The following is an 11,070-nucleotide window of genomic DNA, read 5'->3' as shown; positions in this document are numbered from 1 at the left end:
GACGTCACGACGAAACTAGTCAAAATGGATTCAGGGATGATCAAAATGAGTATTTCCGTTGAAGTCTGAAAACCGAAATTTTTCGCGATCACAATACTTTCTTTACTTCGTACAAGGAAGTAATAATAATGAAATTGCGATATGTTAATACGAACAACATATAATTACACTTACATATGATTACATTTTGTTGAAAAAAAAGTTAAATTTTACATGGTTTAAACCTTGCTATTTGTTTATTTTATTTAAAATAAAAATAAAAAATGACGTCTACAGAAGCAGTCTCTGTTCCCGAAATCTTTAGTAAAAGGCGAAAGTTTTATACGTAACGTAAAATGTAATTAACTCAGTTTATAAAACATTTTTTCACTTTGGCTCGCAATATTCCTGATTCAGATAGGATATTCCTGATTCGGTTGGAAAATAGTGGATCATGTAGTAATGAAGAGAATGTTGAACCGCTGGATGGAATTAAATTCTATGGAATCGGGTAGGTTACTAAAATTATGTTTACAGATGTAGAAAATAATCTATGGCATAGTTGCTTCACCCAACTAAAATCTAAAATAATTTCCTTAGGAGTTGACAATTTAGTTGGACATGAAGGAACATACCAAAAATTACTGAAAAGTTTAAAAAAGTAATATTTCATAGTTATTAATTCCGCTATTCACTCAAGTTTTAGTTTTATCTAAAGAAGAATAAGCCCCTTGAGCAAATCAGAAGCATTATTTACAACTCCGAAGCGGCATTATAAGAATGGGCTAGCTGAAATCGCGTTAATTTAGTGAGCACTGAAATTGATCTTTCAGAGAAAGAGTATTCATTTTTTAATAATTTCATATGTGATTTGTGTAACCTGTCTCATTTTTGACAAGGTCACAAAACAACTTTACTTTCTGTTGGTTTATTCCTGCATTCGATGGTCTTAAGAAAAAGTAATTTGTCGGTTTATTATAACAGATTTACCTCAGAAAAAATCCTTTCAGGAATTACTTAATATAAGTGATAGTGTAAAATTGTATAAAATTTAATATTTTGTGATCGCGGCTTTGAAAATAAAGGGCTTAACGATTTTTTGATTTTGCAAAGAAAGAGTTAACAGCAGTTTGTTGGTTCTTTTTCATCTAGTTTTAATTTTATTATTTGGTTTTTCTTAATCTGCAAATTTTGTAATTGTTTTTTTAAAAAATGTAAGTTTTATTATTTTATTTGAAAGTTATATATCTGATTATGATTAACTATACATTTTATAAATTGTAATTTTTGTATTACAGGATAGTAATAGGCTATCTTTAATCTTTATAAATTTTACTCAAAGGGTACATACATTTTGTTACATAATTTTATGTACTGTAATCATAAAATAATTTCTGATGGCTTTTGATCTTATTCAAACTCCCATAAAGAGGTAGGGCAAAAATCCTGTTTTTATCTTTGTCATTTCTGTACTCGGTCAAATTCTTGTACTAATTAAATGATTCTATTACATGAGTATATTTTTAACCGAAAATAAATAAATAAAATAATGTAAACAATTTTTTATTTGTAGAAAATCTTATAAAATCACAGAAAGTTACGCATAAGTTAACGTGTAGGAAAATCTCAGCAGTATTTTAGAAAAAGTAATGCAGTTTCACTACATTAGAATATCACTTTGGTTTTGTGTATGGGGGATTTCATTCAGAAGAAGAAAGGAATTTTATTTCTTCTGTTATCCTTTTGCTTGATTCGTTTCATGTTTAAATAATCTTTTATTTTCATTAGTACATAACATTAACATTATTTGTACATAACATTATATATAGATACTAGAGAAATAGATAGATATGCTAATACACGAATAAAAAAGAAACTGCCCCAGAAATTTGCTTGGGTGGATCAGTCCTTCATCATGATTCTACTTGCAGGAGAAGCTGTGGTAAAATCTAGACTAGAGCAGTATCACAAAATACCCAGTTAGTTACATAATAAATAAATACGTGAAATAATGTCAAGGTATTATACGAAGATATTAGTTATAAAACATATAAATTATAAAACATATTAATTGGTAAAAAATAAAACACAAATCAGAAGATTTTAATGAAATTTATTTGAGTGCATATTTATGTACAGGTTGAACGGAGTGCAGAAAATTCAATTTTTTTTTAAATTCTTTAATTAACTTTATATAAATTTTCAAATTATTTAATTTTAATATTATTTACTCAGTAGTTTTATTCATCAACAGAGTAATATTACTTTTGTGAAAGAAAATTTTTAATTGTATTTTAAATAAATAAAGGGAAAGTCTTTCAAATGGCAACGGAAGCATAAAGGCCCTCTCTTGTAAGCCGAAGTATTGTATTGAGTTACAGGAAAACAGTTCTGTCTAGTTTTATAGAGGAGTTGGATATTGTTATTTTTTTAAGAATAAGTGAGGGCTACACATTCATAATAAACACAAGGATAAGTTTACATTTTTAATTTACTAAATATCGGTTTATTTGATACTTATGGCAACCTGATAATGATTTGGAAGCCCGTTTTCGTTTTCTTGAAAACTTATTTTGCATTTTGAGGGAAAACCAAGAGATGACATACTTCAGACGGAAATATACGTAAGCACAATAAATATTTAATAATGATTTCAACCGTAGCGTTTTATTCAGTCATTTCAAAGGATTAAAATTATGATTTGATTTTTTTTCATAATTCAAAGAAACAAATTTCATCATCCCAAGAAAAACTTTTATCTAATAAAACATCCAGAAATTGCTCTTTATGAGGAACAAAAATTTTATCGTTATCATCAATGGAAATTCTATGCACATAATTAGCAATGTTACATACATCCTGAGAAGAACAGTGCAACAGTTGTTTACTCATATTTAATGTTAATTGGTTACATTCCATCCAATGAAATGAATGTAGTAAACGGTACAAGCTTCATACCTAAAGGCTCTGGGTTATGTTGTGAAGCGACTAAATTTTTTTCTAATAGAACGTTGTTGAGAAAGCTCAACCAGAAAAAAGGAAACTTTTTATGCGTATTTTCCCATCACTTGTATAGTAGACTTTGTTTTTTGCTTGATATCTCCAGATCGGATACATCAATTTGGGTGGATTTAGGACTATGATTTCTGTATATGGAGCATTGGTGCTTTTTATTTTTATTTGGTTTTTCTGGGAGAAAACGCTTCAGCGTTATCATCGCCCGAACACGATGTAAGTGTTTTAAAAACTAAGTCAAAAAAATTCACAATTAAAAATTAAAAAAAAAAACGTTCAGAAAACAAAACAAGTAACATAAATAAAAAAAACAATAGAATAAAAAAAAATAAAACAAAATGAAAACTTAAAGAAGAAATTTAAAAACCAAACGTTAAAACAAAAAACCATATGACTATGACAAAAAAAAAACCTGAAAACAGTATTAAGAAACCCCGGAGAAACTACCCAGTAGTTAGGCGCCCCGGAGAAATAAAAACAGTTGGTCTAAAACTTCTTATTACTGCCCAAGATTTAACGAAAATTCCTGGGAAATTTAAATTTACGACGCAAGGTTGCATATTGTATGCATTCCAAAAGAATGTGGCGCACAGTCAAGCGGCAGTTGCATCGCATGCACACTGGTGCGTTTTTTGCTGACATCAGAAACTCGTGAGTAGCTGTCGTATGTCTTATCCACAATTGGCAGAAAGCGACTTCATCACGACGAATTTTCCTGTATGAGAAGACCCACGGCAACACAGAAATTTTAATGTGCCGGAGTTTGATATCTACCGTAGCCGTCCAGTTATCTTGCCACTTTGCGCGAAGAGTGAATTTCACACAGTTAATAAAGTCGGATGTAGTAACACGGGAAGTAAGGGATGGTTGACTACATGCGTCTTTAGCAGCAGAATCTGTACGTTTATTACCCGGAATCCCACGTGGCTAGGGATCCAACAGAAACTCACTTGTGTGTTGCGACAGTTTGCATTGTATGTCGGTGACGATAAGATGCCTGGAATAAAAGTTTTCTAAGGCTCGGAGAGCAATACACCAGTCGCTACAAATAAGGATACAACGGTACTTAGGATTAATGATATTCAAAGTCTTATTTATAGCGTACAGTTCAGTAGTAAAGACACTCGTAATACCAGGTTGATCAAACATATAGGTTCGATCATTAATCGCGCAATCATTTAAAAGCGCAGCCAACGGTATTGTTCTGTTTCGATTTATTTAAAAGTATTATTTAGTTAAAAGTTGTTTATTTTCGAAAGTATTTAAATGTCATTTAATCTGATTCGATTTCATCTATAAAAGGTGCATCATATTTAAATTTCTCCCAGAGATCTTACGTAAGAATATTTTAGATCTATTCCTCCGTGTATAAAATTAAGCAATATTTTGTTAAATCCACTCCATTTCATGCTCACGTAATTAATGTGCGGCTTTTAAGAGAAAAAATGAATAAGTTTTATCTGTTGTTTTCATCAATAAGTAACTGGCGAATATTTCATTTTCGGAGTGTTGAAATATTTTTGTTATTAGATATACCAGAAAGGTAGAGCTACAATTTTTAAAAAATATTTTACTCTTTGATTTATTTTAGCTTTGATAGAATTAATCATTTGGGGCTAAATTTTATTCCATTCATCTCAGAACGAAATCGAATTGAACTGGATTAAATCTAACTAACTTGATCTAAAGAATTTTCTTGACTATCTGTACTTCAAATTATTTCGTGTGACATCTTCGTTATTCAAACTTTAAAAAAATTTATATTTGTTAACAAATAACATCATTCCATAACTACAATTGAACAAATGTTATTATTTACGAATGTGTCCAAATTTTTATTGTTTCTTTTCTCAAAAATATTTCCATTCAATAACATTTTTTGTATAAAAAAATAAATAAATAAAAATTATTTGACGTTTGTTTCATTAAGATTACCCCAGCGCAGCGGTTCGGTAATAATCTTTAATGTTTTTCTTTTAAATAAATATCTATAGCATGATAAACACAACGCATTTGTCAGAACTTAGATGTATTAGTAACGATTTCCAACATTATCGCATGAAGGTTAAAATTTTAAACTTGCTACGAATGCCGACCTCTGTGGCCGAGTGGTAGTGTCTCAGGGTTTAATTTGGAAGATCCGATTCGAATCAGGTGAAGTTCAGAATTTTTCATAAGTTTTAAAAATTCATTTTCGTATTTCCACGCATAAGTTTCGAGGTTATATGGTGTATTAATCATAAAAAAAGAAATTTGCAGAGGAGGTTGTCACATAATTGTCATTTTTTTGTCCTTGAAATCCTTAAATTTATTATAGAGATACATAAACAAAGAAAGCATCATTAAAAAAATAATCGCTGATGTGGAAATATGTTCCAAATCAAGCGAAATACGTATTTAATCTTAAATTATATTACGTTCCTGGCAGCAAAGCTCTTGAGCTATATTGTAAGAAGGAAAGCGTGATAATCAGTCAAAAAATGGGGTATGATTTTTTTGCATTTCTCAACGTATCCATGATTCAGGGACTGCAAAAAAGAAAAAAAATTGGGGGGGTAATATTCGTACGTACGTTGCCGTGTTTGAAGCGGAGTAATTTTTGATTACTTAATTCAATTTTGATGAAATCTTGTTCAGAGACTCGTATGTATGAAACAATTTATCAATAGAAGTACGGGGTCAATATCTCCGACGGGGTGGGGGTTTTTTTGAGGGTCAATTTTCCCAAAATTTTGCGAACATAAATTCACTTAATATTAAGCTCGGTAAATGCGAGCATGCTTATCTTACCATTTTTTTAAAATGTGTTGCTCCAAAATTCCCTTTTCAATAAAAATAAAAAAAAACTTTTTTCTATTTATTGCACATTTTTTAGCCAAATGTTTTAATGTCTTCTTAGGCATAGTAATAGTGCAAGAGACACCAAAAAAATTTTGGAATTTTAAAACCTTTTTACGAAGTAAAGAAAGTATAGTAATAGCGAAAAGTTTCGGTGTTCAGATTTCAACGAAAATACACATTTTGACCATCCCTGAATACATTTTGACTAGTTTTGGCGTGACATCTTTACGTATGTAGGTATGTGTCTCGCATAACTCAAAAACGATTAGCCGCAGGATGTTGAAATTTTGGATTTAGGACTATTATAACATCTAGTAGTGCATCTTCCCTTTTGAATGAAATCGATTAGACTAAAAGTGTCCAAAAAAGCCCAAAACCAAAAAGATTGGATTTTGGACATTTTCTTAACTGCAGTAATAAGCCCTCATTGAACGCTTTTCGGCGATATATTATAAGTGGTACCTATTTTCTTTGGTTCCAGAGTTATAGCCAAATAAAACTTTAATTAATGAAATATTTGGATCTTACAAGGGGAAGGCACATCTGTTCGAATTAGACTTCATCTCCTTTTTTTCTTATTTAAATATATAGATTTTTTAATAAATTATTAACCCCTGACTGTAAAAAAAGTTTAAAATAAATAATAACTCAATAATAATAATAATAATAATAAAAATGTAAATAATCAGAAGTTATTAGTGAAAAAGGATTTAATGTACTCTTAAAAATGTGTATATGTAATTTAATAGGCGTACAAGGAAGTCATGTGGTGTCGTCCACATCTGATATTTTGGTTTATTTAAACATGTAATGATAATTTTATAAAAAAAACTTCATTAATTACTCCCACCCCAAAAAATAAATCTTAGGTAACTTTTTCACCTATAATTTTTTTCCACTATTTAAGAATAAATAATCCATTCCAGGAAAGTATTAAAACTTTGTTATCAGATTTATTTTTATTTCAATATAGATAAATTTAAATATTTCTTAATTATTTCTACAGCTTCAATCAAGATTTAAATATCTTTAAACAATTTATATTCTACAGAAGATTTGAAAAAGAAGTGTCCTTTGTTACATACTACCTGAAAGCAGAGAACAAAGGAAGACATTAATCTAAATAACAAATATTTTAAAAAATCAACAGCTTATTGATGAAATATGACGTGTGTATATATATATATATATATATATATATAGATTAAATTTATCATAAAGTTGTGCATCACTAGAATTTTTAATGGATTAAATAATCAACAAAATATGCTAATAAAAATAAATACATTCAACTGCTTGGCAAATACATAACAAATTATAAATAAAAATAAATTTTTATAAAAACTGATAGTTCAAAATTAGTAGTTTAATAACGGTCGTATAACTATTTTAGAATTATGTTATAAAATATAAATGAAACATTATAAAAACATACACAGTTATAAACGACCGTGTAAATGTTTAAAATGAATAGAGAAAAATTGAATGGTTCAATGGATAGTTTAGTACTTGTTCATGTTTTTTCATTTAACATTTTTCACGGATTTTATTTTTATCGACATGGTTCTCGAGTTTTTCTTCATTATTTCACACATTTTACTCTAACCTTGTAATATATCTGAATGAGTTTTAATCTGTATATAAATAAAGATTGAATGCACAGAGTAATGTTATTAGATTAGAAAAATTATTTTTTCTTAAAAGTATTTTAAGATTTTCTAAATTTTTATTAAGTCTGAATGAGACTGCATAACTACGCAATTATTCACTAGCGATGGTCACAGAGAATGAGAAAATACTTAATTATCCAGCTTTGATTGTAATAGTTCATTTTTTCCACTCATACATCATCATAAATGCAATACTAAACTAGCATGATATGAATAATCTTGCGTTCAATAAAATACCGACTGCAGGGAGTAGTATTATACTATTTGGATAGTATTTTATTTTACTAGTATTTTACTAGCTAGCCTCCACAGCTAGGCCAGCCCTTTAGGTGGCGTCTCGGAATGGGATTATTAGGTGTCCAAAATTTATTACCTCTTATCTAAAAAATAGATTCTTAACAGAGCAGATTCTTAGACATGTTTCACGGTTATAGACTACCAGGGGGCGCTGCAATAAATGAGTTTCTCTAAAACGGTTGGGCCCGATTTTGATGCGGTATTTTGCATTACATAGGTATCATCACCTCAGAACAGGTTCTTAGATTAGTTTTACGGTTATAAGCCGCCAGGGAACGCTGCAGTACAGATGTTTTTTCAAAACGGTTTTTGAATGTTTCTATGTCTTTCTAATTAATACTTTAATATTTAATTATCCTTTTTAATTATCCAATTTAATTTCATAGTGCGTTTTTTTAAATTTTAAATTTTAAATTTTATTTACTTGCTGTGATTATGTTGGAATTATTCCAATACTGGAATTTTGTAACGGAATCCTGCAATTTATTCATATTTTATGTTTTCTTTTTTACAAATAATTTTAATTTATTCGATGAATTTAAAACAATATTGAAATTAATATGGAAAAAATTACATTTATCGTCTGCTATTTTGAATTTTTTACCTCTAAAGAAACTATTATTGAAATGGATGGTTAAATATCTATTTCGTTAAAAATTAGAATATCCGTTCTAGAGTTACGTTATCAGAAAAATACATACCAATATATTCCTGAATAATAGACTGTTTAACATGTATTTTTTCAGTCCAGTAAAAATAAACTGTTATTAACTCAAACGCGATGCGGATATGGAAGGCCAATTATCCAGCCCTCCCCGGGTAAAATTTATAGGCATTACGAAACAATAAATACAATTCCATTTGCCTTCCCGGTATTTGACTACCACTCAATTTCTTTGCCCTTTTCCATTAGAAATTTATTTATGTATGGCATACCCGATTTTCAAAAAATTTGTTAAATTAAGGATTTCACTTGAATTGATTTACTTTCACTTGAAAAATTGATCGAAATCGCCCTCTCAAAAGAATTTCAACAAAGGTAGCTTCGCAATTATTATAACTAGTATAAAATATAATCAACCAACATAAAAAATGCTTATTTTATTTAAGAATAACAACGCGAAAAATGTATTAACTATCTATTTTATCTAAACGTATTAAACACAGTTACTCAAATAAAATTAAAAAAATATGTGTATATACACTCTCCGGGTGTATAGACTAACCCGTCGGGTTAGTCTAGTGGTTAAACTCGTCATCGCAAAATCAGCTGATTTTCGAAATTGAGAGTTCTAACGTTCATATCCTTATAAAGACAGCTGTTTTTGTATTATTTGAATGCTAGACTGTGGATACCGGTGTTCATTGGTGGTAGGGTTTCAATCAACCACAGTCTCAGGAGTGGTCTGCCTGAATTTGTTCAAGAATACTCATTTGCCGGTACATTTACACCACCAGTTTGCGTACAGATACCTTGGTATCTTTGCAGAGTACTGTTGACATCATGTCACTGCGCTGTTACAACTCTGTAACCTGGTATACATAAATAAATCAATACGAGTAACACACACACAAAATCTGAAACGGGTTCAGATACTAGAAGTTAGAACAAGGACAGATTTATATAGTTTCAAAATTACTTACTACTCTATGCTGTATTTGAAATTTTTGTTCACCATCTTGGATCTGCCATATTGAATCAAACGTTCTTTTAAAAATAGGAACGTGAACATATGATACGTCATTATAATGTAAAGTTCTTACCAAAAAATGTGAAAGCCGTTTTACAATAAATACTTTCGTTTTCGAGTTATAAGCAGTCAGATTTGCAAAAATGAAAAAAAAATGTGATAGTAGTAAAACGCCCAGTAGTAACTTTTTCATTTTTTATTACCTTTAGAATTACATCCAGTAATAAACTTTAAACGGTTAATATTGAAATTAATTGCCCAATCCATAATAATATCATTCTTCATAATAATAAATAACTCTAATAAAAGTAATAATGATACATAATAACTAATAATTAACAACACTACTACAAATTAAATGACTAGATCAACTGATATAATTATTAATTATCCCAATATTTAATTTTAAAATTTATTTAAATGCTTTTTTTTTAAATTAACTTTTCTACTACGTGGTCATTTTTCACAACATGCTTTGTAGAATCTTTCTAGTGCTTTCAAAATATAAACTGGAAATAAGAAACCTCTCTATCCAGTTTATGTTTTTGTTGATAGTGTAAAGAGAGATCGCGAATTATATATTATTAGAATTACAAGGTGAAAAGATAAAGATGCTACGATTTGCTGATGATATAGTAATTCTAGCCGAGAGTAAAAAGGATTTAGAAGAAACAATGAACGGCATAGATGAAGTTCTACGCAAGAACTATCGCATGAAAATAAACAAGAACAAAACAAAAGTAATGAAATGTAGTAGAAATAACAAAGATGGACCGCTGAATGTGAAAATAGGAGGAGAAAAGATTATGGAGGTAGTAGAATTTTGTTATTTGGGAAGTAAAATTACTAAAGATGGACGAAGCAGGAGCGATATAAAATGCCGAATAGCACAAGCTAAACGAGCCTTCAGTAAGAAATATAATTTGTTTACATCAAAAATTAATTTAAATGTCAGGAAAAGATTTTTGAAAGTGTATGTTTGGAGTGTCGCTTTATATGGAAGTGAAACTTGGACAATCGGAGTATCTGAGAAGAAAAGATTAGAAGCTTTTGAAATGTGGTGCTATAGGAGAATGTTAAAAATCAGATGGGTGGATGAAGTGACAAGTGAAGAGGTATTGCGGCAAATAGATGAAGAAAGAAGCAATCGGAAAAATATAGTTAAAAGAAGAGACAGACTTATAGGCCACATACTAAGGCATCCTGGAATAGTCGCTTTAATATTGGAAGGACAGGTAGAAGGGAAAAATTGTCTAGGCAGGCCACGTTTGGAGTATGTAAAACAAATTGTTGGGGATGTAGGATGTAGAGGGTATACTGAAATGAAACGACTAGCACTAGATAGGGAATCTTGGAGAGCTGCATCAAACCAGTCAAATGACTGAAGACAAAAAAAAAAAAGAAAAGAATTTCGTAGTTAGTATCGAATTTTTACTTTCTACGAACATTTAGGAATACGTTCTATGTGTTACCCTGTTATGATTGTTAAAGGTTAAAACCTTAATTTTTTTAGATAATTATTGAAAACAGTTTCTGACCCTAATTCTTGCTTGTTCGTTAACTGTACCCTTAAATAT

At 29.7% G+C, this 11,070-nt stretch overlaps 1 pseudogene; it reads right to left on the bottom strand.

Moving 5' to 3' along the window:
- Positions 1-235: 235 nt before the first annotated feature.
- On the bottom strand, positions 236-343 carry LOC142325872 (U5 spliceosomal RNA; annotated as a pseudogene).
- Between the last annotated feature and the right edge of the window lie 10,727 nt (positions 344-11,070).

This window comes from Lycorma delicatula, chromosome 5, assembly GCF_047948215.1.
Source record: "Lycorma delicatula isolate Av1 chromosome 5, ASM4794821v1, whole genome shotgun sequence".
Taxonomy (NCBI): Eukaryota; Metazoa; Arthropoda; class Insecta; order Hemiptera; family Fulgoridae; genus Lycorma; species Lycorma delicatula.
Note: the sequence above shows the minus strand (reverse complement) of the source record. Positions and strands in the feature narration are given on the sequence as shown.